General features: G+C 33.5%; 1 protein-coding gene across 9 annotated transcripts in view; it reads right to left on the bottom strand.

Moving 5' to 3' along the window:
• Positions 1-22,170, bottom strand: part of CSNK1G3 (casein kinase 1 gamma 3) — a 134,503-nt gene that overhangs the window by 107,633 nt on the left and 4,700 nt on the right. The window contains exon 1 of one of the 9 annotated variants that reach the window (XM_037800941.1): positions 1,885-2,003. The exons of the other annotated variants lie outside the window; for them this stretch is intronic. The gene's annotated coding sequence lies outside the window, so the exon portion shown is untranslated. Of the gene's footprint in view, positions 1-1,884; positions 2,004-22,170 lie in introns of those variants that run through there. 9 annotated transcript variants of the gene reach the window in all.

Below are 22,170 nucleotides of genomic sequence, written 5' to 3'. Positions count from 1 at the left end.
TTATTCCTATTTAGGAAATCATTTGATTATATAAAGAGACAATAACAAGGGTTGAAACAAATAGTATCTTCTGATTGTCAACAACCCCCTAAATATGCAATTAGTCCTAACACCCAGTGTATTTATGAAGTTTTCTTACTGTATTTACCATACTCCTTTATTTAGCAAATGAAACTGTGCGCTCCTATGATCATATCTAGAACTAAATGAGACCTCTGCATCCAGCCCTGAAAGACTGACTGATACTGAACTTCCTCTCCTGCTGTAAACAACTATAAAACCAGACAAAACATATGCAGCACTTGTTTTCAGACTTGTTTTCGTGCAGACTGTAATCCTGAGAAAAGGGAAATACACAAGGTAAGTTTCACCTTCACACAAGCTCTCTGTCTACAGACAATTTCCCAACTACAGCACAGGGAAGTGAGGCTCAGGGAGCATACAGTGATCATAGACCAGAGTTTGGACTGTTGAAGCAAGTGGAACTTGCAGGATAATACTGAAACTTTCTACATGCAATAAAAAATTCAAATAATACAGAAAAAGGAAAAATACATTTTGGGATACCCACCCCTCTTGTCCCTAATTATTCGACTTGCCCATCTCAGAGGTAACCATTATTTCCAGTTTGTTGTATATGCTCCAGACCTTTATTTAATGACTGTACATGCATATACATATGTATAGAAATATTTGTGAGTTGTGTCTATTATTTTATTTTTAATAAGCAGTCCATGCAACGCTTCTGAAGAACTAAAACTGTGCCCACCATAGAAACGGCATGTGAAAGCTTATTATAGCAGAGTACATTGAAGGACTTTTGTCTGTTCGCTTTATGTAATTTGCCCAAGGTCATTTAGCTAGTTTTTGTTAGAGCAAGGATCTGGATTCAGAATCTGCACTTGAAACCATTTGCTGGATGATTAGCCAGAATATAAAAATAACCATTATTAATAAATAAGGAAAAGACAAATAGGCAATCACAAAAAGGATATAAATCGACAATCATATAAAAAAACCACAAATTGCCAATAAATACAGAAAAAGGCACTAAACCTCAAAAGTAACCAGAAATACGTACATGCAAATCATAATATAATTTCCTAGAAAAATCATTTGAGAAATGCTTATACCCTACAACAAAGCAATGCCACTCCTAATAAGTACCCTAGAGAAACTCTCATGCATGGCACAAGAAGATATGTAAAGAAGATTTGTCTGTAATAATGAACATGTGATTGCTCTGCTGACAGGAAAATGAATAAATTGTCCTAATAGTCATATAATGGGCAGTTTTTGGACTATATAGCTATTTAAAAGAATGAATTAAAGCTACATGTATCACCACAGATAAATCTCAAAAATAATGTTGAGCAAAAATGTAAATTATAAAAGTATATATACATCATTTAATCAAAGTGTAAAAACACAAATAACAATACTAGATATTGTTCTGGAACATTTATGTGGTAATGTTATAAGACACGTATGAAATGATAAACGATAAACCCAAGTCCATATTAGCACAAGGGAAGGAGTTAAATAATAGACTTCACTTTCTTTAGTTAGATGGTAGGTATAGGTGTTTGCTATATTATTCTCTATAACTGTTTTGTGTGCCCAAAATATTTCATTTAATATGTATCAAATTATTTTAAAAATCAAATGACCAAAAATATTACAAAAGGCAAGCTCTAATATACATATTTATAAAAAATCAGTAAGAAGAAAGATTAACGCCTCAATAAAAAAAATTGACAAAAGATATAAACACACAATCTAAAAAATAAGTCATTTAAATGGTTTACAAACGATTGTAAAAACATGCTCAAGTACATACTAATTAAAGAAAATCAATTTTTTTAAATGTAAATTTTTACTCACCATTGGCAGTGGTTAAAAGGCTGATAACACCTAGCATTGGAAAAGCTATGGGAAGATAAAATCAGTCTACATAGCTGATGACTTTTCAATTATACATTCTTTCTAGAGGATAATCTGGTAATATATTAAATTTTAAATGATTATTTTATTTTATTCAATATTTCCACTTCCATGAAGAAATGCTAATGAAATAATCAGACAACCACGCAAAAATGTATCTACCATGATGTTCATAAGAATAACCAATAAGAACCCCCCTTTTGTTACAAAAATACAGAACTGGTAAAACAAATTATAGAACAGTCATCCACAAATACTGTGTAGCTATTAAAATACTGATAGGAGTAGAGGAAGCAGGCTATAAAGCAAAATGTACAGAATGATCTCTTCCTTTGAGTAAATATATGTATAAACTTGTAGAAGAATTCATACCAAAATGTTAACAAGAGTTATCCCCGGTTGATTACAAGTGGTTTTCACTTTCTCCTTTAATCTGTATATGCCGTCTGAATTTTTTACAATTTTCTTATGCTAATTAGTTTTATAAACAGGGAAAACAATAAAATTATTTTTATTTTAAAAAACAATGACCACTCTTTGCTTCAAAAGTAAGGGAAGAAAATGGTATTTCAGAAAATATTTATATCAATTTCAGTTCCAAGAAACAAGTTTTACAAACATTTCTAGATTTTCCAAAATGTGGCTAAGTAAATTTCTTTCCAGTGATAACTTCCTATTATAAAAGCAAAGAGTTTTTCTTATGTGATAATCCTCATATTTCTGAAGCTAAGAGACAGGTTTCTCCTAATAAAATATCCTGCCTAATTCTCTATACCAGAATCCATCAAGTCCACCAAAATAAGATCCCCTGGCCATAATTAATTGCAAATTCAATCTCTAGAACGAATCTGGTTGCCAGAAAGGGATAATTGAGAAAGGCGTGGGAACATCATCAAGTCATCCTACTGCTGATCCACTAATGACCCGTTTACCTAGTACAAGAAATTATACTCTAGCTTTGTATCCACTGTTCCCCTAAAACTCATTGCTTCCTTCTCTGATACCTAAGTCCCAAGCTTTCTATCCTGCTGCAATACCCCAATTCTCCCAGGTCTTGGGATCCTTGCTATCTGCTTCTAGACTTCTTTGATGCTGACTGTCTATGTACCAAAATGAGCACAGAATTAGAAAAAAGAAGTCTTGAAATTCCAATTCAACTATTAAACTAGTTTTGTAGCTTTAGGTAAAACCCTTAATGTGTCTGAGCTTATTTTAATAATTGTAAAATAGGAGGATTAGACTAGAAGATTTTTAAGGAGCATCTTATATTATGTATTATAATTGTCTTGTATAGCAACGTCTCTATTATATGCAACTTTGTGATCCTTGAACCTAGCACACTGTCTGTCACCAAGGACAGAAAATAAATACTGTAAATTTTTAAAAATGAGTTCCTTTAACCTCTAAACATTTCTAAGTTTAATTGTATGATTCCTGCCTTGAGTCCTCCCACTTGCATACCATCAGAGCCCCTAACATCAGGCTTTTCATTCACCTGGAGTACATCAATGAAACTTACATATGCCAAACAGTAGGCTAGAAATGTTCCCAGCCAAGGCCTTCCTCTGAATTACCCTTCTAAATCTTGCTATGTTCTTCATTTCTGCAGAAAGAGCTAAAACCTCTTCATTCTTAGGACAAGAATTAAAAGAATGCATTCATGAAAAAAACCCACAGTTAGCATTACACCCAACAGTGAAAGACTGAAAGCTTTTCCCCTAAAACGAGGATCAAGATATAGATGCCTACTATCACCAATGCTATTCAACATTTACTGGAAATTCTAACCAGAGCAATTAGGGAAGAAAAAGAAATAAAAGGCACTCAAATTGAAAGAGAAAAGTAATACTTGCCCCATTCACAGATGACAAGATCCTACATACAGAAAATCCCAAACAATCTACAAGAAACCTACAAGAGCTGACATGAGCAGTCCAAAACCTACAAGAGATGACACGAGCAATCCAAAAAGAAAATCAAGAAAAAAATTCCATGTACAATAAGAATTAAAACTATCAAATACCTAGGAATAAATTTATCCAAGGATGTAAAGGAATTATACATGAAAAACTATAAAACATTGCTGAAAGAAATTAAAGACCTAAATTAATGGGAAGATATCCTGTGTTCATGGATTTGAAGACTAAACATTGTTAAGATATCAATACTATCCAAAGCAATTTACAGATTCAATACAATCCCAATCAAAATTCCAACAGCCTTCTTTGAAGTAATGTTAAAGCCAATCATCAAATTCATATGGAAGGGCAAGGTGTCCCAAATAGCCAAAAACACCTTTTAAAAAGAGAACAAAGTTGGAGGACTCACATTTCCTGATTTCAAAGCTCACTACAAAGCTAAATTAATCAAGTGTGTGTCAATGGCACAAGGACAGATATATAGACCAATGGAGTCGATTTGAGAGCACAAAAATAAATCCAAACATCTATAGTCAGTTAATTTTGACAAGGATACCAAGGCCACTCAATCAGGAAAGAAGAGCCTCTCCAACAAATGGTGCTAGGAAAACTGGATATTCACTTACAAAAGAACAAAACTGGACCTCTACTTTACCACCATATACAAAAATCAACTCAAAATGGATCAACAGAAATCAAATTGAGAGTTCAGAAATGGACCCCCAGATCTATGCTCAATTGATTTTTGACAAGGCCCCCAAATCCACTGAACTGGGATAGAACTGTCTTTTCAAGAAATGAGACTGGGAGAACTGGATAGCCATATCCAAAAGAATGAAAGAAGACCCCTACCTCACAGCCTATACAAAAGTCACCTCAAAGTGGATAAAAGACCTAAATAGAAGAGCCAGTACCATAAAACTCCTCGAAGATAATATAGGGAAACATCTTCAAGACCTCACAACAGGAGGTAGCTTCTTAGACCTTACACCCAAAGCACAAGAAAAAATAAAATAAAATAAAATAAACGGGAACTCCTCAAAATCAAATGCTTCTGTACCTCAAAGGACTTTGCCAAAAAGGTGAAGAGGCAGCCAAATCAATGGGACAAAATATCTGGAAACTATATATCTGATAAGGGATTAAAATCCAGTATATATAAAGAAATCCTAAAATTCAATGACAAAAGTACACACAATCCAATTATAAAATGGGCAAAAGATATGAACAGACATTTTTTCTGAAGACAAAATACAAATGGCTAAAAAGCACATGAAAAAATGTTTATCTTCTTTAGCTATTAGGGAAATGCACATCAAAAGCACAATGAGATATCTCACACCTATAAGAATGGTTGCCGTTAAACAAACAGGAAACCACAAATGCTGCAGAGAACGTGGAGAAATTGGGACACTTATCCACTGCTGGTAGGAATATCTAATGGTTCAGCGACTATGGAAGACAGTTTTGTGGTTCCTCAGAAAACTGAATATCAAGTTGCCCTATGACCCAGCAATTCCACTACTTGGTATATACCCAGAAGATCTGAAAGCAGTGAGATTAACAGACATTTGCACACTGAAGTTCACAGCAGCATTATTCACAATTGTCAAAAGATGGAAACAATCCAAGTGTCCTTCAGCAAATGAGTGGATAAACAAAATCTGGTATATTCATACAATGGAATATTATGCAGCAATAAGAAGAAATGAAGTCCTGAAACATGTGACAACATGGATGAACCTTGAGGACATTATGCTGCATGAAATAAGTCAGACACAAAGGAGAGATGTTTTATTATATCACTAATATGAACCCCCTAGATAATGTAAAATCAGAGTCTTAAAATGTAGAACATTGGGGACCTAAAGATAGACAGAAGCTACAGAAGGGGAGCAGTTACCTAATATGTACAGACTTGTTAATAAGGTTGAACTTAAAGGTATGGGAACGGACAGTGGTGATGATAATTTGTTAACAGGATTATAAGTAACAGTGCCGTGTTAAAGGTGAACATGATTTAAAGCAGTTGTTTAAAGTCATGAATCTCACAGGTTAGCACTACAAATATAAATAAGTTCTTGTGTGATCTACTTAAAAGGTATGACATTCGTACAAGAGTTAACAACAGAATGGTATACGGGAAAATCTAACTATTGCATGCTATGGACTATATTTAGTAGGAATATCTTACTAGTACCACACCAATACTAGGGGTTAATAATTCGGGGGGGATAAGAGCTATGGGGTATTTTGGGTTATGACAATTGTCTAAAATTTAGAGTGATGATGACTGTATAACTAAAAGAGGATAATGTGAGACACTGATTGTTTATTGTGGATAGAAGATATGCTATGTGAAATTAGGGACCCCCTAAATAATTAAGTCAAGTCCTCAATCTTGAGGTTTGCTCTTATGAAACTTAATTCTGTAAAGGGAAGGCTAAGCCTACCTATAATTATGCCTAGGAGTCACTTCCAGAGAACCTCTTTTGTTGCTCAGAAGTAGACAATCTAAGCCCAATTCTGTAAATAAATTCGCTACCCTCACCCCTCCATGGGACATGACTCCCAGGGGTGTGAGTCTCCCTGGCAATGTGGGACATGACTCCCAAGGATAAGCCTGGCCCTGGTATCATGGGATGTAGAATGCCTTCTTGACCAAAAAAGGGAAAAGAAATATAACAAAATAAGGTTTCAGTGACTAAGAGATTTCAAATAGAGTCTAGAGGCTGTTCTGGGGGTTACTCTTATACAAGTTTCAGCTAGATACTGCAAATTGCCACAGTATGCCAAGACCCAACCAACAGTATTCCAAAAACCCTAAAAAATACTGAAGTCTCTATCTGAGACTCTATAAAATTTCACTAAGTTTATTCTTCAGAAACTTAAAACCTCCAGAGTGTTCCTATGCCATATAAGTCCCAAAACCCAGAGGCACCAGCCTCTTCAAGAACATCAACTAGGTGCATCCCCTTTCCCCATGTCAACACCCCTTTTCAATATGAACCAGTTAGAATGGTCATTGTCAGATATCCCAGAAGATTGAGACAGTGCTCAAACAAGGGGGAGGAGTAACAACAGACTAGATAGGATTTAACAAAGGAATATGACTACTGAATTATTATATAGATATTTCTTTTTCGTCTCTAGTGCATTAGAATGGCTAGATGGAAGTAACTGAAATTGTGGAACTGTAACCCATTCTCATACTTTGAAATTTGCTCCATAACTACTTGTTAAAATGTACTTTGAAAGTTATCACTTTTCTGTATATATGCTATATTTCACAATTTAAAAAATATTAAAAAATGTTACATCAAAAAAATTAATCAACAACCCAAATATTAGAGCTAAAGCCACAAAACTCTTAGACAAAAAACACAGGACAATTTCCTCAGGACCCTGTATGAGGCAATGGTTTCTTAAACTTCATACCAAAAGCATGAGGAACAAAAGAAAAAAATGGAAAAATTGAACTTCATCAAAATTGAAAACTTTTGCATATCAAAAGACATTATCAAGTGAAAAGACAATCCATAGAGTGAGAGAAAATATTTGGAAACCATATATCTGATAAGGGCTTAATATTCAAAATACATAAAGAACTTCTAAACGCAACAAACAGACAACCCAACTAATTAATTGGCAAAGGATTTGTACAGACATTTCTCCAAAGAAGATATATAATTGGCCAATAACCACATGAAAAGAAGCTCAACATCATCAGCCATGGGAGAAATGCAAATCAAAACCACAATGAGATACCACTTCACACCCACTAGAATACCTGTCATTAAAACAAACTAAAGAAAAAAAAACAAGTGTTGGCAAAGATGCAGAGAAATAGGAACCCTCGTGCATTATTAGTAGGAATGTAAAATGGTATAGCCACTGTGGAATGCACAGCAGCAGTTCCTCAAAAAGTTAAAACATAGAATGTCCATGATGCAGCAATCCCATTTCTAGGTTATACCCAAAAGAATTTAGAGCAGAGATTGAAACAGTGTATGAAATAACGTTCATAGCAGTATTATTCACAATAGCCAAAAGATGGAAACAACCGAAGTGTTCATCAATGGATGAATGGAAAAACAAAATGTGGTATATACATAGGATGGAATATTACTCAGCTGTAAACAGGAATGAAATTTTGACACATGCTTCAGCATGGATGAATCTTGAAGCATCATGTTGAGTGAAATATGCCAGACGCAAACGGAAAAATATCGTATGATCTTACTTAGATGCAATAACTAGGATATGCAAGTTCATAGAGATAGAAACCAGTTTACACGGTACCAGGGCGGGGGGTGGGGATGGTGCAAATGGGGAGCTATTGCTTAATGAGTACAGAGTTTCTTCTCAAGATCATGCAAAAGTTTGGGCAATGATTGGTGATGATGGTAGCACAACACTGTGAATGTAATTAATACCACTGAATTATATAGTTGAAAGTGGTTAAAATGGGAATTTTACATGGTATATGTATTACAAGAAAATCTTTAAGAGAAGAAACCATGGAACTAGACAACACAAAAAGTCAACCTTAATATAAACTACGTGAACATTAGTTAATAATATAATTCTAATATTGGTTCACCAATTGTACAAATGTATAACATTAGTGCAAAATGCTAATAATAGGGAAAGTTGTGGGGGGCAGTATTTGGGAACTCTATTTTCTGCACAATTTTTCTCTAAACCTACAACTGCTCTAAAAAAATAAAATGCATTTTAAAAAAAGAGAGTGTAAAAATTTGACATATTATTAAAAATATATGCATATTATTTAGAAATATGGAAGCAACCACTGGAAGTAATAAAAAGTGAAATAATTAAAAGTGGTTGTATCTACTGAAAAATTCAAAGACTGGAAATATGAGGGAAGAGATTATTATAATACTATATACCTTTCTGTATTATTGTAATTTTTTTACCATGAACAGGCATTACTTCAAAAAAAGCATTAACTAAACTATCAACAAATAGGTAATTTCAATCCTAAAAATAAATAACTAAAAAACACTCGTAAAAAATTAAGAATATTTCAATGACTGAATAGCAAAATATCAGGTGCCTCTACAAATCAGTTTTTGTTTTGTTTTTTGTTTGTTTTGAATGAAATTAAGAGTCCAGCAATACTGGAGATAGAGGCTCTGGAGTTCTTAATCCGAAGTTCATGGACCCCCAGAGCATTTTCTGGAGAAAGAATCCATAGTCTTCAAAAGGTTGTAAAAAGATTATTACCCTAAAAATGTTAAGAACCACTGAGATTAATAGTTATTTTCTCAGTGAATTGCTTTATAAATGTATCCTTAGAAACAAAGTATCATAAAAACTAAGTAACATCTGTACTTTCTTTTAGAGCCAACCTTGTTCCAAAAAAGTATTTAGATCAGTTTACAATATACACACAGTACAAAAGGACTGAAAAATGAATCAGGAGGGAAGTAAAATGAGGAATAAAACTAAGCAATATTCGTATACTAAATGCCTATCATGCAGTTTAGTATACATGCTAAACAAAACAGTAAGTGTATTTCAGAGCTTTATGGTAGCCAAACAAAACAGAAATATGATTAGATACTAGATTCAGTATGTCGTATGTCCATTAAAATTAAAACAGTTGCTAAAAGGACTCACAAATAATCTAAGTATTTTATTATATCTTTAGCTACAGTCAATAATAAGTGAAAAAAAAATCCTCAGAGAAGTTTTAAATTCAAAATTTACAAGGAAGAGAATGGGAAAAATGCAGCTTGAAATCTTAAAAATAAGGCATTCAGAGAAATAAAAACCATTGAGAGAAGAAAGTTTTGGATATTTGCAGAAATATGTCCAGTGTATATAATTTCTTATAATGCAAGTAAAATAATGATTTATACTGCTCTAGGATATTTTAATTTTTATAAGAGCTATTATCCCTTTAACTCAAGTAACAAACTTTAACCCTCCCATTAGTAAAAACAGACACGCATTTGGTTAATGCATTTGGTTATACACACGAGTGTGTATAAAGGATGATAAAATATTTACAAATTATGCTTGATTCTACAATTATTCTCAGCTTACTGACTTATTTAAATATCTGTTTTAAAAAGACAGGGAATTCATCAAATGGGTAAAATTATCCTTGAGAAAAAACAAATATAAATAATCAATTGCTTTGCTTTCATAAACAAATACAATTTTGATACATTAACTTATAAAGAAGAGCTGATTAATACAGAAAATATTAGACATAATCTGATTATATGAGTAGAAATGTAGGCCACTGGCATAGTTCTAATTTGATGATCACTGATAAACTTTCAAAACATGAAAGAGAAAATCAGATTCTCTAATCTGCATGGCCAAATAATTTAGGACTTAATACAACCAGATACCCTCCTTAAAGTTACAGCTAGATAAAAGAGAGAGAAAGGAGTCTGAGAACATTATCAGCCACTGGAGAAATGCAATGTTCTACCTCATTTAAAAAACCACCCAGTCCTAGCTAAAGCTTTTAAGTAAACATTAATGAGCAGTTCAAAATTTTTTATTAATTATTAATAATCTATCTAGCTTCCAAAATACTGTTGCAATAAACAAAGAATTGCTCCATGCCCCTGAAAATAGTATTAGAAGTTTCCACGGGTATACTTTTCACGTTTAATATGTTATTCAACGTTCTTTGCAAAAACAAAACTCCAAGTAATGGAAATTAAAAAATTAAATTTTACATTTAAATGGTATTTGTCATAGCATTGACTTCCCACTGCTTTATTTTTAAAAGTCCATATTTAGTATATTAAATGACCCATTCAGTGTTTCAAATGCTTTATTCAGTCTCTATAAAAATTATATTACAATGCACATCTTCAAACTTCTCCAAAATTTAAATGAATAAGGGTAATTGTGATATGATGGCTAGCTATTACATCACATACTTCTACTAGCAGCAAGTATCCTCCCAGTTACTGGTTTCTGGCTAATCTCAGCTGTGGTTGTCTAAGAAGAGATTAAACATTTATTTTTAAAAGCTAAATAATTAACTGTAATGTCAAAAATGGATATCAATTTCTCTAATTACATACCACAGAAACTTATTTTTGTCTCAGAAAGATTTAGTAACTAACACTACAACAACACTTCACATTTTTGAAATCTGATTTCAGTGATGCCCTTGTACAATCCCATTAAGATTCTGGAAATTCTAGCTTTTAAAAATTACCAACTGGTTTTATTATAGCTGTGTTTTCAAAACCGTGACTCAGGACCCATTAGTAGGTCATCAAATCAATTTAATGGGTCTGAAGCAGCAGTTTATTAAATGAAATGGTATCAAACAACAAAGAAAATGGAGCACACACATGTATTATGAATAGGTACTGTTAAATAAGATATTGTTTTAGTTATTTATATGGATGTATATGCATCACTGGGATACAATGTAAAACATAAAATATGTTTTTTACTATGAGTTGTGGTCAAAAAAGTTTGAAAGCCATTGTACAATGGCATGGAAGTATCAAAACACACTATATACTAATCAGTTATAATTAAGTCAAATTTTAAATGAAAAACTTTATTAAAATCTAAATTTCCTTTAATATAAACATTACTGAAAGTTTAATTAAATAAATATTCTATTTACCCAGGTCTTACTGTTCCCCAAGTATAACTAGGATATAACTGTTTAATAGGTCCTCAAACTGTCTTTTGTGCCCCTCTTCTCAATTTCACTAGTGAATTTATACTCCCATTGGTAATACCCCTTATCATGGCCAGTGGGTCTAAATAGTTGGAGGCAGAGGGAATGTTTAATTTTAATTTGAAAATGCTCCCTCTAAGCATTTATGATACATATACCCAGAAAAGCATAGATCATCCTCATTGCCTGTCCCTTTAAGAATGACAGGTATCAAAAATCAAGCACAGGTCATTCTAAATTTATATTACTTAAATATTCATTATCCCAACCTCAATGAACAGGTCAGCTCACTATCTATAATCACAACTTGACTGCAAACACCAATCACAGCAATAATAAAAAATCTACACTTCAAGCCATCAACGAAAGTCATATTCTGTATTTATTAGCATTTACCATGTACCAGACACTGTTCTAGGTGCTATATCTCCAAGTTCATTGCTCTATTCCCAAGAGAAAGAGATTCAGGCAGGCAATTTATAATTCTAAGATATTACAAGAAATGGAATAATACCTCAAGAGGCCCTAAAACATCTACCTAGAATCACTTTATTCTTATTTCAAATAATTCTAAGTTTACACTAAAAATCAAATTTAAAAGGGAAACCTGAGTTGACTAGCAAAAAATATGAGAAAAGGAAGATAAACCCACTTATATACTACAATAAATTCATACTCATCTCTGCATACCATCACACTTTATAACTAGTGTCCACAATATGAAACATGTATCACTGAGAAAAGATTTGAACAGTACTACCCTGTAATATTTTGATATAAAATATGATTCAATTTTCTACTTATTTAAGAGCTCATTCTCTAATAATGCCATATAAGTGAGAAAATACACAGAAAAGTCAACAGCTGATTCACCCATGATTCTTATAACAAAGTTATGTACCTTCTTAACTACAGTGCTAATTTCCTAATTTATAAAAAAAAAAATGTATAACCACAAATAACAGTCTAAGGTATGCAAGGGTCACAATGTAATTGGTCATTATAGGGTACTCAAGTTAGGGGATTTTGATTATAAAGCTACTATTGTCAACTGTCATCAAAGAAGGGACCTAGTAGTATAACTGACAGTAAACCATAAACAACCAAGTTAGCACTGCAAAATTCTAGAACAAAATAGAAATGAGTGACAGAAATAAGCTGAAAGTACAGACACTTTCCCAGAGACAGGATTTCCTTTTGCCCGGACCAAACCAGGAGAATCTTTCACTAAAGTTAACTGACATCACCTGAGAAACACAGAATTGATTCAAGGGATCCCAATCCCCAACATGAGCAATAGCGTTAAGAGCCAAGTTTTTCTTTACAGACCTCAGGGCCACATTACCTGAGCAAGAAAGAATAGTTTCCAGAAAACAATGAAGACTGCATCCACTAAAAAAGGAGGTTCCCCTAAATCACTATTTCTAGTTGACAATACAGAAATAAAAATATCATATTCAGAATTAAATTACTGTCATGATATTGCTGGTATGCAATGAAACAAACAAACCAAAGTAATTCAGTATAGTCAATTTAAATTTTAAGAACTGTTTATTACTGGAACTCTCGTACACTGCTGGTAGGAATGCAAAAAAAATGTTGCTTTGGAAAGCAGTTTGGCAGTTTCTTATATTGTTAAATATATACTTGCCATATGACTCAACAATCCCAATTCTAAAATTTACCCAAGAGAACTGAAAACTTGTGTTCACCAAAAAAACTGTACACAAATATTTGTGGCAACTTTATTCATAATTATCAAAAACTGGAAATAAGTGCTTCAACAGGTGAATGCCAAGTTACATTCACACAATGGAATACTACTCAGCAGTAAGAAGACAATGATACACATTATCACATGGATGAATCTCAAGTGCATTGTACTAAGTGAAAGAAGGCAGACTCAAAAGGCTACATACCACATGATTCAATTTATACGATATTCTGGAAACGCAAAATTACAGGAGCAGAAAACATATTTAGTTCTCAGAGCTTGATAAGCACAAGGGAACTTTCTAGGGTGACAGACCTGTTTTGTACCTTGACTATCAGGGGAACAAATTTTACTGCATGTAAATTAAAAAGACAGAGAAAGAAGCTGCTTATCTAACATAAAAAAAAAATCTTCAACAAAGCCATAATTAGCTGAAAGGCTAAAAAAAAAAAATGGAATAGTTCCTTTAACTAAATTCCCTGGTTAGCCAATAAATGCTTTTAATTTCAACTTCTGCCACTTAAAAATCTTTTTACAAAGTATTTTTCCACTTTCAAGCCTGAGTAATTGAGACAGATGCTTGTGTTTATTATTGTATTTAAATTGAGGCCAATGTATTTGTTTGAGATTTGTCTCTAACAACTGTGATGATGCAAACTAAATTGGTTTGGGGTGAGTATGACATCTCAAGAGGCATTTATTCAAGGGTCTTATATGTTAAAATTCTCCCTAATAAAAAAAAAAAGATGAGATGAAATAATTAACTCACTCATTCAATAAATAAGTAAACATTAGAGGCTTAGCACAGGAAATACAATGGCAAACAAGACAATCACAGTCCCTATCATCACACAGTTTAAGCAAGCAATAATATAAAGTACAATAGGGACTACAACGGAATTATAGTGCTTTGGAAGTACACAGCAAGTACACATAACCTAACCACAAAATTTTAAATCTTATCTTTGAGGTGGAAAAGAAGGACTATTTACCAAGTTCATATGCTCCCATTATGATCTATACCTAAAGTGCCTGATATCTTGGTGAACTCAAGAACAGCTTAATCTCTCCCTTTAAGCCAACTCTGCAAATAAACTCACTACATTCCCCCCCACCGATGTGTTCCAGGACATGTAAGTCTCCCCGGCAACACGGGACATGACTCCCAGGGATGAGTTTGGCCCTAGCAGCATGGAACTGAGAATGCCTTCTTGACCAAAAGGGGGAAAAGAAATGAAACAAAATAAAATTTCAGTGGCTAAGAGATTTCAAATACAGTCAAGAGATCATTCTGGAGGTTACTACTCTTATGCAAGCTTTAGCCAGATATTGCAAATTATCACAATGTGCCAAAAGTCTCCATAAAAGGTTTTCTTAGTTAATTGTTTTTTCAGAAACTTAAGGCCTACAGATTGATCCTATGCCAGACAAGCCCTGAAACCCAGAGGTATCAGTCTCTCCAATATTAACCAGTTTCACTCCTCTACCCCATAAGGCCAACACCCCTTTCCAGCATAAAGAAGTTAAAATGGTCATTGCCCAGATATCTCCAAAGACTGAGAGAAAGACCAAATGAGAGTGAGGAAGTATAACAGGGAAATATGGATTTAACAAAATGCCTGTGACTACTGACTCATTATATAGATATTTCTTTTTAGTTTTAGAATAGCCAGAAGGAAATACCTGAAGTTGTTGAACAGTAATCCAGTAGCCTTGATCTTTGATGACTGTATAATATATAGCACAAAAAAAAAAAAAGTCAGTTGCCCATGTTTGTATGGCTCTATTTCTGGATGTTCTGTTCTGTTCCACAGATCTATCTCTGACAATACTACACTGTTTTACTGGTTACAAATTGTTACAATTTGTAACAACTGTAAGTTGTAAAATTGGGTAGAGTACAATACTAGTGGTCAATAAGAGGAAGGGGTAAAGAGAATGGGATGTTTGAGGGGCTTTTTTCTTTTCTTTTCCTGGAGTAATGCAACGGTTCTAAAGGTAATCATGGTGATGAATATACACAAATGTCATTTTAAAAAAACACACACAGCTTATAACATTACCCTTCAATGTTTAAGGATTGAAAAAAAAGTAAAGAAGCCACACACATAACACACTATCCCTGCACAAGCAGTACAATAATCACTTCCCTATAGCAGGATCCTTTTTAGGGAAATACTAGAATGTACAGGTTTATTTCTATCATCTTTCCAGCAAGTAGGAAGTTTTTCTGATACAGAACACCATGATTAAGAATTTCTCTTCTTGAAGAATATTGTTTTAAAGGGGGAGAGGAGAAAGGGAAGGGAAAAGGGAAGGGGAAAGTGAAAAAATGAAGAAAAAATAAAACACCAGAGAGGTCAAGAATAGAAACTGGAGGCAAAAAGATGCCAGAGTAGGAATACAGATTTTTGCAATTAAGTCTTAAAAAAACAAAAAACAAAAACAAAGCAAAACAAAACAAACAAACAAAATAACCACCATTAAGGAAACTAAAACCACACCACTGCTTCTTTTGGTTATGAAAAGGAAGCCAAGATGTATAAAAAGGGGCTGCCTGTAGGTACTTTGCCACGAAGTTATGATGTGTATAGGCAAATTATATAATCCAGAGTATTAAGAAGAACGTTTGCTGGCTATTCAGTTTAAGCCAAAGTTACCCTAAATGTTTTCCATCTTAAGCTTCCTAATTATACAATGATTCTGAGACCACAGTGGGACTCACCAACCAAGGTAAATAACTCAGTGTCAAAAACCAGAAAACTTTCAACAACTGTTAAAGAAACGAACACAGATTAGAATAAAATGCCTCTAGGCATGTAAAAAAAAGCAAAAAACAAAAACAAACCTTTTACTAACATCTTACTGAAACACCATCCCTAAGGAGTAAATGCTGAGTAGTTTCTATTAAGAAACAAGGGATAAAGGCAAATTAATGTAGGCCCTTTCCAAAGTTCTCGTGGCCAAACATGTTTGGGAATTCAGAATTTGGGGAGATTTTAGACAAGTGATACAATATACTTTGTGACACTTCCAAAGAAGTCTAGGATGGCAGGCTATAATCAAATATCTGATATTTCTGCATTGCAACTTATAAATACAATTGGTAATAAAGACTCACAGCAGTTCACAAAAGGTTTTATGAAGAAACAAATTTGTGCCAAACACATACAAAAAAGTTTTAGCTTTCAGAGCTTTTTGGATTTTAGAATTGTTGACAAGGAATTGTGGTCCTGTGGAACAGTACCTATCGTTAATTGTTCAAAGTGTCACTGGTAAACTCTTATCATGTGCAGATTTTATTGTGATATTTTGGTGAACCCAAAATAATTCCACATACTTCCACAGATTCAAACATTAACACATTCTTCTATAGCCTATTCAGTTTTAAATTTCTCTATCATAAATTCTCATATCAGGGCAGTTTTCTGAAACCTAACCCTTGCAATTTATAGAAGAAAGGCCAATTCCTATTTTGCCACCATGCAAAAAAAAAAAAATTCATTGAATTAAACTGAAAATATAGAACACACTATAAAATGGCTTGCTCCTATTCTGTCAGAGGAGCAATGTTATAAGTGGTATGGGTGTTCCTGACCCCAGCAGCAGCATCAAATGAGTCACAAAAAAGATCCCAATTTGTCATAAACGTCAAGATACCCTATTATCATTTAAAATAGTGCATTTATATGTACATATTTACTGACTTTATACAGTATACTATACTGAGGTAAAATATCTACACTGAGGAGAAAAACAGGGATAGTTCCTCATCAACAATGGTATTAAAAAAAGAGTAAAGGAGAAGTGAGATCATATTTAAATAACCACTAAGGCCCCTTCCATATTGATGTTCCATGAAATAACTCAGTGATATTATAAATATGACCTAAAACTAATAAAAATTTTAATTAGCAACAATTCTTCTTCCCTTCTTAGAATTCATAGTAGCTTTAATTTCCAGAGGCATCTGAATGAATGCCTTAATTTATTTTTGATAAATTTCCCTTTAGCAAATGTTTTATGCAGTAAAAATCCTCTTTGGTACTATCCTTACCAAAATTGCTAATGAACAACTGAATATAGTGGTCTCACTAACTATTCCGGGTATAGAATTATGAAGATAAATCACTTTTTTAACCTGGTCCACTTGCTTATATTTTCTTTGCATTTCTTCTGTTTCATCTTCACTTACTCTCCCCACCCCTGATTAAAAAGAAAGCTTAAAAATGACAGGAAGTCATTTGTTTAAAAAAGAGCTAAGAGGTGTGTATAAAGGGAAGGAGAAACCAGTCATTTTCAACCCTGCTGCACACTGGAATCACCTGTAGAAATTCTAAAATATACCAATCCTGGCCCTACCCCCAATATAAATTAGCATGAGGAAGGGTCCCAACATCTGACTATTTTTAAGCTCCCTGAAAATGTTAACATGCAGTCAGGTTATGCAGTGAGAAACACTGGTACAAGTTTTCAATTCCACAAACCTTTCTCTCTTTTCATCTACTAGTGTTATCACACCCAGCCTTACAGCAAAGACTGTAAGGACTGTCTTTAAAATCCATCATTTTTTGTCCTTTATTTACTCTGTCACAGCAAAAAAAAAAAAAAAGGTACTACTCTTCAAATGGAAATTTTTAAGTGTATATAGCAAAATTTGTTTTACCTTATTCAATATTCTAATTTCCAACTGCCCAGGATTTTTTTTAATCAGTGTTCAAAAAACCACCATCAAATAGTAAACAAACACACAATACCCTTTCTAGTTATCAACTTTCAGCAGATTAACAGAAAACACCCACAAGAATAATCCTAAAGATCTGATTACACTGATACTTTATTAACTACAAATATTTGCAGAATCTCAATTGCATAAAGAAATATTAGGCACAATATACCCTGACACTGATATGACAGAAAATGAAAATTGGCATTACAAGATTCCACATCTTAAGATTTATACTTTTGTTGTTGTTGTTGTTGTTAGTCTATATTATTTTCAGATCCCTGGAATAAAAATTAAAAATAAAATAATGTTTTATAAAAATATGCAACTACAAATATCAGGTTTTTTTTTTTTTTAATGCCACCTACAAGTGATACCCACTAGTTTCATCCCCAGAACAATAATAAGCTATTTTTGTACCCAGAGTTAGGATTTTATTTAAAAGCCTTATAGCCATACATTTGCACACTGTAAGGCTAGTGAAATACCATGAATTTTCTCTCTTCTCTTCCTACTAATTACCTAATTTATTTGCCTGCCAGTTGAAAGTACTGATTGCTAGAATATAAAATAAGTACTTCACAGAAATAGAAAATAAACAACACAGACTGGGTGTAGGGGAAAAAAAACATTTTTCACTTCCCTTTTTACGAAAGGAAATTCTGAATATAACTTTCAACTCTAAAACATCATATTTTAATACATTACCAGGTATACTAACAGAAGTCAAAACCAAACTAGTTAAAAAAAAAAAAAAACATAGCACACTTAATAATTATGAAATATTCATAAATCTACTACTTTTATAAAGTACACATATCAAAAGGTATCTTATGGCCAGTTTCAACTTAAACCTTAAGGTAAATAATTTTAATAAGTTCCAATTAAAAAAAAAAAGAGAACTGCAAAACAATGATGTATTCAGGACACACTTTATTCAAGATAATACACAATGAAAGCAGAATTATGTGTTAAAATTAAGATGGGTAGAAGCAACCCATCCCAGGAGTTTATTTTTCTCCAATTAAAACAGACTTACTATTTTTTCTAATGGATGGATGGATTTATTTCTATATATTTACAACCATACACATAATACTTTTTACATATATTGAATATAGACAAAGTATAATAATTTTCTTGAAAATAAAATAAAGAATATAAATTGCTCTAAGCATCCATTCTGCTCTTGAATTTTCATTTAAGCAGACCAGGTCTGAGGTTATTTATAGTGTAATATATATGTGCTTGCACATGTGTGTGTGTTTCCATGTTCTGATGTTGTCACTGTTATTGACTGCTTGATGGCAGGTGAAAGGACAGATTTGTGCTCTTGTTTTACTTTTAAAAATCAAACAAAATCTCTGGCTAAATTCTTCCAAAGACTGAGAACACAGATACTTGTATTAAAGGTGGCTGGCTGAATGGTGTACACTAGTAGCCCATGGTGCTGAGCAAAACTGCAAAGGAGACAGGATTAATTTTATTGCCTTCCACCACTTGGTCAGAAAGAGCACTACACTAGCAATTAGGATATGAAAGTTGTATAAACCAGGTATGTGACTTGAGCATTTCATTCAGTGTTCCTTTCCATTCTAAAATTCTGTGATTCTCCCCTCCCTCTCCATTCCCCCATTATCCTTTTTGCTGCTCTCAAGATGTGTAATAACTGTCCTTTCCTCCCACCTCACAGGAATTCCATGATTCAAAATAAATCCTTCCTCTGGTTGATAAACTCCCATTTCCTCAATGTACTTATTCACCACTAGGAGAGAGGAACAAAGGAATCTGATGAGATCAAAGTGACGGTCAAATTTTTTGGTGGAGAAGGAAGGCAGAAACTCAGTAAAAAATTTAAAGCAGTTTATAGGAACAACCTTTCAATTCAAAATTAAAATAGCTTTATGAATTCCATGGGAAAAAAAATGTATAATCTTACAACTTACATAACCTATGTTACCAACTCAAAATTATAAGAAAACTAGCAGTGTTTCTGACTCCTAAAATATTAATACCTGAGCATACTTAAGATAGCAACACGGAAGCAGCTTTATAATCTTTCAGCCATTAAATCTGTATAACACTTTAAAGTTCAAAGTACACTCATGCATTATTTATTTTCATTCTCAAAACAAGTAGATTTAGTGGTCACTATTGACTGCCTCTCTAACATCCATTTTCCCCATATTCTTCCCACAAAACTTTAAAATATCTTCCCTCCACCATGTAACTCAGGAAAATGTAACATCCATCCCCAGTTCCAGAGATATATCCCAATTAGTAGAAATGAACATAACTCCACACTACTTGCTACCACTGATTAGGAAGCATATACAATCTAATTCTGGTCAATAAAACATGAACGGAAAAATACACCACTAGGCTTGGGCAAAAGATTTCCTTGTACCCCACAAAATGAGATGCATGGGAAGGAAAAAACCCATTCCTTTCTCTGGGCAATGCATGTCTAGATGTAATCTTGCCACCAGCCTGAAGATGATCCAACACACCGAGAAGTGCAGAGGTAAGAAAATCACAGAAAGGCAGACCAGTGCTCTGAAGTACTGGCTTGGAGTCACCCTTCCTCCCTCCATAGTTCCATTTCAGTATCTACTGCATTTCAGGCATTGGAATGTAGTGACACCAAAGATAAATGGTAAATCCCATCTATCTCCATTCCCCAACCTATACCTCCTACTACATATAAAAGTTCTTCTCTCCAGTTGGGCTGAACTAGGCAAGGACAAGAGGGTAGCTATTATAAGCTGTTAGACAAGCATGCTTTGCACCAACCTCAGGTGCTCCCAGTATGCATCAGTGTACAGCACTTCCTCTTCCAAAGGACAAACTCCTCTACCAATTCACCCCAGCAGTCCCTACTTGGGTTGAAAAGATGTTGGAATTATAAAAAGGCCCCTCTCATAATCAGATTAGGGACTATAAAAGGAAGTATGTGGGAACCATAGATTGATCACTTGATTGGATAATGAAACAATTCACCCTAATGTATGAAATTACCAGGTTCAGGAATAGAAGAATTTATTTCTTTTTAAAAAAGAGGATGCTGTTAACTCAAATAAATCTCTCAGAGGTTAGTGTAAATTAGAAAAGATATTTTAGAAGCAGACACCCTCTTAGAAATATTATTATTAACCCATCAACAATTGATCAGTGAGTTAAAAAGGAGAATCATTTTTTAAAAAAAAGCTATACACCTTAAAAAGTTTATTGGAACTTAAACATATAAATGTACATTCATTAGACAACCCTTTAAAGTGAGCACAAGGCCTTTTCTTCAAGTATCGGTCTATTGACTGGAATTCTATTTTATCTTTCTCAGAAAAACCATATCTACAGTACATCACCTGTGATTTCCAGTTTTTGATTCTTGAACATAGAAAAACACCTCACAGACACTTGAAAAGCAATCTTATCATAGAAACTTTTAAGATTTTTGGTTTTCTTTCTTACAAATCATTTACAGTTATTTCACCCATGCCTATATCAACTACAATTGGTTTTAGCTATCCACCTGTTTTCAAAGCAACCTACTTGGTTCTCATACAAACATCTTTTTCACTTCATATTTCACTGAATAATATCTCATCAAACTACATAATGACAAGACCACGTGCTACTGCCATAAACAGTTTGTTGGACAGAAACACAAATGATTCTTGGTAAGTCTAGAATAACTGGTGGAATGAAAGATCAACAGCCAACTACAGCACAGTCTACTGGCACTCAATGTAGCATAGACATCAGTCAGTAAATTCTACAGACGGAATGAAGAGTTTCACTTAATGTGGTGAGTAGGCTAAGCAGAGGTCAATTAAGAGAGATTCTCCCATTTAGCAGACTGTTCCCAAGAGTCTTCGCTTATTCCTACCCACCAAACAACCCTCTAACCACTCGTACATATCAGCAACTTCTGAATGGAAGAAAAGAGAACAATTTGCATGGTGCCTGTCATGTGGCAGGCATCACACCTTGGCATTACACACAGATTTTCTCAATCTTGATGAAAAGCATAATGGTAGAGATAACTCTCCCCTACTTTTCTGCAAATGTAGCTATCAAAGAAAGCAGTTCAAGATAACACATAATTAGCTAAAGAAATGTAATAAATAGGAACATAGCTAAAAAATCTGACATTACCAACTAAAGAAAA

The sequence above is a fragment of the Choloepus didactylus genome, chromosome 13, assembly GCF_015220235.1.
Source record: "Choloepus didactylus isolate mChoDid1 chromosome 13, mChoDid1.pri, whole genome shotgun sequence".
Classification (NCBI taxonomy): Eukaryota; Metazoa; Chordata; class Mammalia; order Pilosa; family Megalonychidae; genus Choloepus; species Choloepus didactylus.
This window is presented reverse-complemented; position numbering and strand designations above follow the sequence as displayed.